Raw genomic sequence first — 12,794 nt, forward strand, 5'->3', positions numbered from 1 at the left:
CCAAGCCGCTAAGGATACCCTCCATAATTCTTAATCACTGAAGGGGGCTCATTCAGGAAAAGTTTGATTTTGGCAGATTTTCAAACAGATTTGGCTAATCATCCAGTTCCAACCGGAAAACTTCTCCCACGCAAGGACGGTTGGAGGGAATTGAGGAATTTTCATCATTGTGTTTTGAAATCATTATAGGCCTGTTTTTCAGGATCAACACATCCAGGCCAAACACCTGTGATGCATTCTCTTTCCATAGTTAATGTATAAATTCAGCTTTCACTACATTGTAGATCTATACATTCCTTTTAAAGAAGGAAAAAGTTTTATTTGTATTGGAAACATACTGTACTATCACCAGTGAAGTATTAATATCATGCTGTATGCACGCTGATAGTGAATTCTCTGTGATAAGGACTGTTAATTGTAACAGTTAAACTATTGTTTTGTTCATCATTTATTTTGTACTATTGCAACTTCTTATTCTACTCCCAAAATAATGTTGAAACACCCACTATTTAGCTTGTGGTAGCATCTAAATGTGTAAAATGCTTTATTGTTTACATTTGAATTCTAGTTTGGACCAGAATTCACTTGTCAACAATAACACTGCAGTTTACACATGTACAGGCTGAGTTGACAAGCTGAATTCTGTGTTCATCAACATGCTGTGGGAAGTAGAACAAGAAATTATTGTTGACATTAAGAGCAAAATTAGTGAAAAAATAATCTAAAGTTAGCATTATGATGATGGAAGATGACAAGACTTGGATGTTAGGTTTATTTTCCATGTTTACTTTATGTGTGGGTAGTTTTCTTCAGCAGAGGCACTTAAGCAGATCTATGATAAATAAGTAATTAAAAAGACAAGAAATAAGGAAAAAACTACAATATCGATTAGCAAACAGATCATGTCAGGCAACTTCTGCTTGTTTGACCAGCCAAGTAGTTTGCTTGAAATATCCATGGGTTTCACAGTGGTTCTGCACTGATACGTACTGGTTTACATACAGAGGTCCATGAACCCTTTCACCACAATGGTTTGGCCCAAACCCATTGTTATGAATGCTGATTGTGGGCCTGTTTACAGCGAATTGGGGTGAACAGATTTTTGAGAGAAATTGAGATTTATGAACCCCAAGTAGAAAAACTTGTGAATAAGTTAAAAGAAATTTTTATTCTAAAATTAATGCTTGCTGTTTCCTGTTTTTTCCAATTCCAAATTGTTGTCTGAACAGATTTTGTTGGAGCACAATTTTGTTCCTCACTTCTTGAATAATTACTTTCATTGAAATGTTTGCCTCGGAAAATAATACTCCCACTTGCCACACCTACGCTGTACTCTCTGTGTCAGGTAAAAGGTCTGTTTGTTGGATAAGAGTTGCCACCAAAATCAGGTTCTGAAACTCTTAAAAGTATGGACAACATGTGGGCATGCTTTTGAAAGTAAAACATGGATTAGCCTCAGAGCAGGTTTGTTCAGTTGAAGCTCCCCTTTCAATCAGCAGGTGTCAAATATTAACTTTTAGTTTTCTGTAAGTGCGCATGCAAAGACTTATATATACTCAGCAACTTTGTGATTTTAACCTGCTCACCCCCAATTCACCTTAAACAGGTCCACAATCACCAAAGATAGCAAGTGGTTTGGTCCAATGTTTGTGAAAGGAATACTGGTAGTTGACAAGAAGTTTAGTGTTTAAATAGCATGTGCACTTTCAGTTGCAAAGCCTACCAATATGGGTAGTGTGTATTTTTACTTCACTGTGTAAACAACTTTCAGAACCTAGATCAACTGACTACCTGCTGACTGCTATAACAATATTTGCACAATGCAACATACATCAGACATCACTAGATTGAATGGACTGTCAACATTGCTACCCTGAAAAGAAATCACCGCTACTGATCCTGTGTGCTTGTGAATACTCTAATAAGAATGTCACTCTCTCTCAGGCTATTTCCATGTCCAGTGTGTTGTATCACAGTCCCTCATGCGTCTATGGGACTGCGGTTCTATAAACATTGTCCTTACCTGATGTAAGACTCAATAATTCTATGAAAGTGAATAGAATAGTCTAGACTTGTGTGTTGCCAACATCAAAGGGTGACAGCATGATAATTCAGAATTTTCATAAAAATAACAGAGAAACATCATGATTAAACATAAAAAGCAGATAAATAAAAAACATGTTGATGTTCAGGGCTTACAAATAGGAGCCCACGCACAAAACCATTTTGCCTGCCTCTGGTATCCAGACACTTGCACGTGCATGATAGACTTTGTTCTGTGAGTTATTCTTTCCGAACATCACTATGACCTGACTCATTTAGTACATTTAATTGCAATTGTATAACTGTTTCAGTGTGTTATTCAAATTATGCTTATTTATAGTGTCTGATGACAAAGGAAAATTACGTTCTTGCAATAAAAATAAAGATATAAAGATCGTCAAACTACAAGTATGCATGTAAAGATATCTTCTAGTAGTAGTAGTAGTCATGTATGGTTTGATGTATTTTTAGTCCCCACGGACACCGTCCGGGGGGACTTATAGGTTTGGTCATGTCGTGCGTGCGTGCGTGCGTGCGTGCGTCCGTCCGTCCGTTCACGCAGATATCTCAGAGACGCCTGAAGCGATTTTGTTCAAACTTGGTACAAGGATAATACCCTACCTCATACAGATGCACGTCGATTTGTTTCACGATGCGATCAAGTTTGGCCGTGTTAGAGGACTTTTTAGTTTTCACCTCCACAGACTCCCATGTATAAGGCAGTCCATAGACTTCCATGTATAAGGCAGTCCATAGACTCCCATGTATAAGGCAGTCCATAGACTCCCATGTATAAGGAAGTCCATAGACTCCCATGTATAAGGCCAAGAAAAATAAAAAATTTAGTTTCTCATCGTATTCATATTGCAAAAAGGATGCAGTTACACGGTTTTTAGTCCCCATAGATAAAGTCAAGGGGGCTTGTAGATTGGGTCATGTCCGTCCCCCCATCCATGAGTCCATCCGTTCACGCAGATATCTCAGACACTTTGACAAAATGTCACGTGACCTTGGTGACCTTTGACCTCGAATATACATATTTGTCCATAACTCAGTAACCACAAGTCCTAAACCTTTCATATAAGGTATGATGGGACACCCTATGACACCACATATTGTACCTCATTAATTATGCACATATCTAATTTTGAGCGAGCCAATAGAGCTAGAGGTCTGATTTTTGGTATGTAGGGATAACTTAGCAATACAATTTTTTTTACAAAACGGCACGTGACCTCAATGACCTTTGACCTCAAATATACATATTTGTCCATAACTCAGTAACCACAAGTGCTACACCCTTCATATTTGGTATGATGGGACACCTTATGACGCCACATATTGTACCTCATTAATTATGTGCATATCTAATTTTGAGCGAGCAAATAGAGCTAGAGGTCTGATTTTTGGTATATAGGGATAACTTAGCAATACAATATTTTTGACACAATGTCACGTGACCTCAATGACCTTTGACCTCAAATATACATATTTGTCCATAAGTCAGTAACCACAAGTGCTACACCCTTCATATTTGGTATGATGGGACACCTTATCACGCCACATATTGTACCTCATTAATTATGTGCATATCTAATTTTGAGCGAGCCAATAGAGCTAGATGTATGATTGGTATATAGGGATAGACTATAGGATAGAAATTTTTTGACAAAATATCATGTGACCTTGATAACCTTTTACCTAAAATACACGATTATGGCAATAAATAAGTAACCACAAGTGCTATGTCCTTTATATTTAGTAGGATGGGAGACCTTGTGACAGCACATGCTTTACCTCTATTAATTATGCACATATATAATTGTGGGCAAGCCAATAGAGCCAGAGGTCTGAATTTTGGCATATATGAATTAATTAGCATTACAATTTTTTTTTAAATGTCACGTGACCTTGATGACCTTTGACCTTGATTAAGCGTATATATGCATAACTCAGTAACCACAAGTTCTATATGCTTTAATTTTGATAGAATAATAGACCTTAAGATGTCACATCTTGTACCTCATTTATTATGCCCATATGTTTTTCTTGGCTGGCCAATACTGTAGCTAGAGGTCTGATCTTTTTTCCCGATTTAGAACCATAACTTAGACATGCCTCTTGTTGCAAATTGGGAACAATGACATAGACCTATGTGTCCATAGATTTGAACATATACACTCCAGTGATACTTCTTAATGACCACATTTCCCTGCTCCATCAAGACTAATACTTCTATTACAAGTGGGGACTATGTCATTGTCAATGACTTGTTTTTTTCAAATATGATATTTATCGTCATTGCAAAGTTTTCTCATTAAAAAGACAGACTTGCTGTAACTCTTCGGAAAATTTTTGACTGTTTTAGCTTTTTATGTCAATTGCAAGTTCTTATTCTTGTTCTACTCCAAAAGCCATGTTAAAGTATGTTAAACACCTACTATTCAGCTTCGAAACATAGCATTTATATGTGTGCACTATTTATATTATTGTTTACACGTGAATTCTTTTCCAAACCAAAATTCACTTGTCAAGAATAACAATACACTACATCTAGCTAAAAGCTGAGTTGACAAACTGAATACCATGCTTTTTAGGGAGTTGAACGAGAAATTATAGTGGACTTTAACAGAAAACAAGTAATCATCTAAAATTACAGCTATTCTGGCCTCAGTTAAGTCTTGTCAAAATGTGGGTCGATGAACTTTTCCTGCAGAAAGTTAACATGTTTCTGTGTTGTTGTGATGCGATTGTTTGGACACGGAGTGTGCCTTTAAGGCCTTAAAAGATGCTCTACATTCTCAAAGGAGTTCGTGTTCACCTCAAGAAAATTTCACAGCTTATCATACACTGGTGTAGGGCAGTTTAAAAAGACATTTCCAGAAATTCCTTGAGTAATAGCTATGTAACCCTAAGAAAGAAATCAGAAATTTCTACGGCAAAGTCTTCAATGCACTCTAATCACTGAAAGGGTCCATAGTCATAGAGAATAGATTTGACTACTTTTTTATTTCTTTTACACATGTCAAGTTTATTTCCACTGCCTATACTCTGTGAAAATATGTGGAATTTGCGACTACCCTGCAAGTCCTACATCAACCCAGACAGTAGTGAAAAATGTGTAAAAGTGAAATTCAATTCTGTCTGTTTGATAAGAGGAGTTAAAGGGCAAGACCCATGATGATGCAAGTCACATTTCCATAGGTTATTTTTATCCCAACGGAAATAGGGATTTGAAGACAGGAAAGAGGTTTCCTCAAACTGACACAAAAGATATATTGACCTTCCAGCCACTTTAAATTCATGGAAATTGAAAGAGTTTACAATTATCAGGCCACAAATCACGGGTGTGTATATGGGAACGGTCATGGGCAAGTTTGCTTGTGAACTACTTGTATAGCAGTGATATTTGTTGTGTAACTGCGTCATCTTAATGTTTGTTGTGGATGTGGTTAAGCTTGTGTAATTGAAGTGTGGCATGTAAAATACAAGTGAATGGTGTAGTGGAAATATTTCCACTTTTGGCCTTTGAGTTGGTTGCCAGGATAGCATAGTTTGGTTTCTGGATGTCCTAGTCAGTGATAGCAGAGGGATCACACAGGGTCAAGTTTCACTTGTTCTTTATCCAGTTGGATGTTGTGTGTACTGGTAACTGTGTAGTATTAAATTCATTTGGTGTAGTATCGTATTTACCAACATTTTTCTCAACTATGTGAGATGAATCATATAGTTTCTGAAGGTGGATGACATTTATAATACCATGGATCCACAGTTTCCTGTTGATTACAATGAGTTGTAAATCACTTGTCGCGATCACGATGTAATGTACATATATCCTTTATTTTGGTAAAAATTATAGCTGTCATATTTCACTTTCTAAAATGATGCCAAATTCTTAAAAACATGTGCATTCACTGGGCCCAATTATAGTACATGCACATTTATAGCTTTGTGTCAGGTACACAAATACATGTACTGCAAGAATTTAACGAGATCAGTTTTTATTTTGACCAGCACACTTTTTGAGAGCCAGTCATCAGACATCAAGTTGGTGTGATAGGCTTCATGTTGGTTGCCTGGCTGAAGATTCACCAGTTCTGGACACACATGTAGATCTGGCTGGGGCTAAGGATAGGTTCAGGGTAAATAACGTGCCCAGGTGGTAAATTTCAAGGAGTTAATTGTCTCAGGACTGTGTCATATGTGATATTGCTAAATAATGGGAAACTTTACTGCATCAGTCCTGGCATTACTTATTGTATACAATACCTATAACAGTGTACTGTATATATCAGCAAGCAGTATCTAAGTGAAGTAACACATCTGTAGAGGTTTGAAATCAAAATGTAGATGTTAAAACTCACTATGTTTATAGTAAGTAGTGGCTTCTTGCCAATCAGGGGGCAGCTATTGACCTTTCCCAAAATACCTGAAAATATCAAGTGTGGTGTGGATTTCCCAATCACATGTCATCCCACAGTAGTATTTGTTTAAAGGGTGTTTTTGCGGTCTGTATGAAAAACCTTGGTTTGTTTTGACCACAAATTGATTACAACAGCTTTTAAAAAGACATGTGGGACGGGTACATGTACTTCCAAATTTTAAATGCCTTGCAAATGTCAAGTATTTTGATCGTGGGTGTCTGAATGATTTTCAAAAGTCCAAAACAGCAAAACCAATGCAGTTTAAAGTATTCACAAACATGTTTTCCAAATACTGCATGGGCAGGGAAGTCTTTGGACTTTCATTGCCTAAAAAGCTGGAGTAAAAGTAAACATAGAATGAATATAGCTCAGGTAAAACAAGACAATGAAGAAGAATTTTTCTTTTGACATAACTTGCAGATAGCAAATCAATGACTTTATAGTTTAAGATATAAAGGAAATCACAAATGTCAAGGTGAGAATAAGATGAGCACATTTGGGTGAAATTAAAGTCGTATCATGTCACATAAATAATAATAATAATAATAATAATAATAATAATAATAATAATAATAAATAATAATAATAAAGTACATCATTGTAACGTGCCTAATCTCTGAGAATAGAGCTCGTGGCGCAAACAGTATGACAAAAATATACCTGAAAAATTCAAGAATATGACTGCCTCTTTGATGAATCTCAGTGGTTGCTATGCCAACATCAAGGGTGCTTGGCAACCTGTTGGCCTACTCACATTACAAATTGACAATTGTAATAAAAAAGATTGTAATAAAATTATTCCATGGGAGTATTAAGGTAGAAATGTGCCTCAGGGACAGATATTCAGATGCTCAAATTTTTAGTTTATTGAAAATCAAAATTTATTTTTCCCATAGCTAACACAAATATTGCAGCCATTTTGAAATTGATTTCCCTAAGTACCAAACTTTGCACAGTGACCCCTAATTTTTAATCTTCATTCGGTATAAGTGAATGTTTGAAAGTTTCATCGAGGAAAGTTTTAGCAAAAGTTTAAGTCTTTGACTTTCGAGGCGCATACTAAGTTAATGTGTTGAGAGTAACTGGATAGGATCAACTGTTGTTTGGACACCAGTTCAAGAAGCTCTCGGTATCGTGTAATCATCCTTATAATGGTGCTTGACATTTTCACTACTTCTGTCCACAGCTCTTGAAAATCTCCTCCCCGGATTGCTGGAATATTTTCAAAGGGTCTTGCCAGGTGAAAAGCTATCGGATAATGCTGAGAAGAAAAGGCAATTTTTTGTGGCTGAGTTTGACAAACTGTCAGAATTTCGCAATCCAAGACGGGATTCTCTACCTCCACTACCACCGCCGGCACCTCCAGGTAAAGTCACTGAAAAAATAAAATGCTATTCTTGTCATTATTTTGCACCAATGCTGTATTCCTGCAGCAGAATGCAACCCAAATATCTTGTCATGACACTTGTATAGTGTTTCTGAAAAGGGACCTTTAGGTCTACAATGATAACGGTGGTCTTTTAAGTTGAGATTTTTGGAACAAGAGGAAGTCATAGGTCAAGTTTTTTTTTTATTTTCACTAAAGCTTGATAGTGAAAACTTACTTCACAAGCTTCAAATGAATCCACACAAGCCACAGACCTAGTATTGTAAACATGTTTGCATCCCGGAAACTTTTCCCACAGTGCATTCCAACCTGTTTATCTCTTGTTGATGGCTCTGTATCTTGATTTATTTGTAATTGTCAGTCTACGTGCCAATATAAACTTCCCCAATTCATGTCATCATGCCCTCAGCAGCAATTATGGTATGCATCATTTCATTTCAAGCCCCAGGAAATTGTTCAGAATTTTGCTTCCGTGTAGCAACTATAGCTTCTACCATAAAGGTATGGAAATACTCAGTATTTGGTTCGTCAATCTAGACTGTGTACATTTGTAATGGTCAGTTTGTACATGTCTGCAAATATCAACTTCCAAATTTTATGCCGTGTAATGCCCACAGCGGAAACTCAATGGCGTCTGTCATTTCATTTCAATATTTTGCTTCTGTGTAGCAATTATGGCTTTTATGTCTTCTGCCTTACCCATGAGGAAATACCCAGTATTTGCTTGTCAATCAAGCCGGTGTTTTTGAGATCTCGACATGCATAGTTAGACTTTTCATAAATTTCAATGACAGTCAGGCTTATACAAGGAAAAATAAAATTATCTACTTGGTATGCTTTAATGAAAATACAACAGTATTTCACCATAGACCTCGAGAAAAACTCGAGGGTCTATGATTTCACAGAGTGTAATAAAAAAAACTGATAGGAAGACATGAAAGTAATTTGAAGTAATGTTGCAATGAATTGCCAGTTTATTGTTGCTTATATACTGTATTGTAGTTTGTTTTAGATCAAACTGGCCACACACAAAAAGTTAGAAAATTAAATTATCTCTGCCACTCTGGCTGTACACCTTAACATAAGGTTACAGATGGGAAACGTTTCAAAAATGTTGTGAGTCGTAATTGACTTCAAAAAATCACTTACAACAGGATTGTTTTGGTTCACAATGAAAACTGCCAACAGTACTGTATATATTTTTATCCATAATTTTTGCATATCAAATTGTTATTTCTTGTTTAAAATATATTAAAATATATAAAGTTTGTATTTCTTGCTCAAAAAATATTGGCAGGGACTAAAGCAAGTGGAATTATTCAAAATGGAGTGCACTATGACAACACCTTGCAATATGACTATGCAGATGATCCAAACCAAAACCGGTAAGTCCTGGTCTGGATTCCTTGAATTCAGTTTTTTTGTGAAAATTAATGTGGAATTTCAGCATAATTAAGTGCAAGTTTTCAACACATTGCACAGAGGGTCATGCATACACAGATGATAAACCAACTTACGCAACATGTAATTGGTTTTGGATCTATAACTAATAAAATTTGTGTCAATAATAATACTTATTCAAGAGATAGCAGGCTGTTTTGCTGATCTGTAAATATTTCAAACACAGAAATCCTGTCTCTTGGCGTGACTATTATCCAAAGAAGTTGACTCTCCCTCAGCCCCTGTTTTGCAATACAGTGGCTATCTCAGCCATACACTGATGTACCTTCAACTGTCTGGCTAACCCAGCCCCAAGGCAAATAATCAGCTGAACCAGGATTTTACCAGCTCACTGATACGGGTTTCACCATGCTTAAAATTAGGACAGGAGAGGGTCTGACCATACCCAACAAGGGTCTTTGTGAGAGTTTGGTACTGTAGGTATACCAAACAGAATCTTCTCTGTCCAATGAGGTGTCATACTCCAGCAGAACGTGTGGCAAATATTCTCAGCTTCATTCTTGTTAATATTCAAAAAAAGGTATTGTTGTCATTGTGATTGAACATTTCCACATGTTGTAGTCAAACTTCTTGAAGCACCTTCAACATCACTTGCTAATGTAAGGGTCAAAGGTCATTGTGGCAAACTATTATGGTAGTTCATTTCAACAGGTATGGTATCGTTACTATTCAACTCAAACATTCCATAGTTGAAAGCAGAATTGAAATATAGTGCAATGGTAATGTTTGATATCTTCCTATTTATACTTCGTACTGAAACTGTTGATTGCCCCATATAACAGCTTGTTCATGCTTTCCAAATATTTCATTAATAAATTATGTAATACTCTAAAACATGGTCATAACAAAAGCATAATTCTCCATCTTGATACCTGAGTCTCCATGCAATCTATGTCAACATCTGTATTTACAGTACCATAAGCCGCAACTTTTGATGAATCTTCTAGTGTTTTTGTTCTGGTCATAGAATACAGCTTTGTGTGCTACTCATTTCAACTTATCATGAGCATGTTTTATCATACAAAAATGCTGAAATTGCAACAAAAAATCATTGTTTTTGTCAATTTTCAAAGTATTTTTCCTCATAGCACACACACCATAGTGTACAAGTATTCCCATTGACAGGTCATTAACATTACACTATGGCATTTGTCAACACTTTGCAAAAATATAAAGTCAGAACAGGAAATACAAATACATGTCTGTCACAGCAAGGCAAAAATGATTCTTTAAGGAGAACTTTCAGTTTGTCATATGAACTTTCAGTCTGTCATATTGTTTCTCATCTTAGACACTAATCAAAATAGTATTCCAGGTCATAGACAAAAAAAGCCCTAAGGTAGAACACGCCTCAGTGCCAGATATTGGAACTCTCAAATTTCTACAATTCAGATCTACCACTTGTGGGGGCTCTTTTTAAAGCTCTTGGAGAAAGAAAAACTTTCAACGTCTTAGTTTTCCGAAAATCCAAAATTTTATTTTTCTCCATAGAGTTAGCACAGGGATGGTGGCCATTTTGTATTTCAAATATTGCAAAATGTTGAGTAATTTGTTTTGCTAGTTCCACACTTTGCACGTTGACCCCTGAATTTTATTGTTGATTTGGTCAGAGAATGGTTGAAAGTTTCATTTCGGAAAGTTTGAAGTTTTTCACTTTCAAGGCGCACACTACCTTAAGTGAACAGTTTCAGTTCGCTGTTGTTTACTTGTGAAAATTGCAAACAGAAGCTTTCCTCATTTAACTGATAGTGTTTCAGCAATGGTTCATTTGCTTTATTGTGATCAAGAGAATCTTTTGAATGCATGCTTGACTAGTCGACTAAATGAGCACTTCTGTACCAGTCTGCAGTTTACTCAAAATTGTGGGTAGCAGGGTTTACACATCAATCAACATGACATGTGTTAGTCATTTCCTCAATTTCAGCTCACATTTTCGTCAAATTAATTCCTTAAATCATGGTCTGCTGCATGTAAGTTTTGACGGGTTTCCATGTAATGCACAATTTGATTGAGAAAAAATAATAAATGACCAGTTTTAAGACCGAAAATTATCTATCATATGCCTGGCAACAATTCTTGGCCTCCAGTCACTGTAGAACATATTTAAGTCATCTATGATTGATCTCTTTAAGATAGGTTTTGCCTTGAAATTGAAAGACTTTTGGCTCTCTCCAAACTTTCAACCAATCTCTTTCAAAATCAAGAATAAAAGCAGGAGTCATCGTGCAAATTTTGGCACTAGAGTAACACATTACCCTAATATGTTTAACAATATTTGTTAATTCAATATAGCCACTATCCTTATGTTATATCTATGAGGGGAAAAGAAAACTTAAGCCGGTGAAAATTTTATTTACCCTACAAGTTTCAAAATGAGAGCCCATAAGTGATAGGTCAAAAGACTGTAACAGTTTGAGAGTCTAACTATCTATCCCTGGTGCGCATTCTACCTTAATTACACTGCAAAGATTTCATTTTACCCACAACAAGTTGACCAGTGGAGATGGTAGAGCAAAAAAAAATATAAATCTCTCATGGTCCTTCCACTCCAACATGTGTCTGCTGCTGTTAGTGACTCTCACAGCTTGTTGTCTGCTACACTCCCCAGCAATTTCCACCAGACATTGATGTGTCTCCATTGGTCAGGCTGAGAGAGGCTGGCACACCATGCTAGCTCACACTACTGGCTTAACTACTAAGCCTAAATAATTTCAAAATTTATTATTGAGGACACTTTAAAAAAGATGTCAAACTATGTATCCAAGGGGGACTTAAATTTGTACTGAGAGAGTCAATTAATGTACGGTTTATATAAAGCAACTGTTCTCAGTGACGTCTTTTATTACACCTCCCCTATAGTCCTGATTTCGTGATTGACTAAACTCCACCACGTGACATTCCAAAAAAGTGATATACATGGTTCTATTTGCTATTGCCCTTGACTCTCGCCCACCAGCCGTTCGAACTCAAGGAACTCTTGCACAAGATATTTAAAATGCGTCGTTCGAAAATTTGCGCGTCATTTCAACCTGTCATTGGATGTGCACAGTACAAATACCATATTTTGTGATGATTTCAAATGTTCAGTGTTGTAAGATTGATAACACATGAAGATCGGGCAATATCATAATTTGTGGTCTGCCCTCTGGCTGGTGATCCTGACCGAAATATTGACGATTCCCTCGCCTGTGGCTCGATATTATCAATATTTCAGTCAGCTCACCATCCCTTGGGCAGGCCACAACTTGTGATATTGCCCGATCTTATGTGTTATTATTTAAATACTATGCACAGTGAAAACAGATGAGGAATCACAACTATCAATGAATATAATAGAAAACTCTGAATACCTTTTATCAGTGACTCTGTCACCCCTTATGCACATATCTAATTCTGGGCAAGCGAATAGAGCAAGAGGTCTGATTTTTGGCAATAGGGATTAATGAGCAATACAATTTTTTCCCCCAAAATGTCACGTG

The sequence above is a fragment of the Ptychodera flava genome, chromosome 7, assembly GCF_041260155.1.
Source record: "Ptychodera flava strain L36383 chromosome 7, AS_Pfla_20210202, whole genome shotgun sequence".
In the NCBI taxonomy this organism is placed as follows: Eukaryota; Metazoa; Hemichordata; class Enteropneusta; family Ptychoderidae; genus Ptychodera; species Ptychodera flava.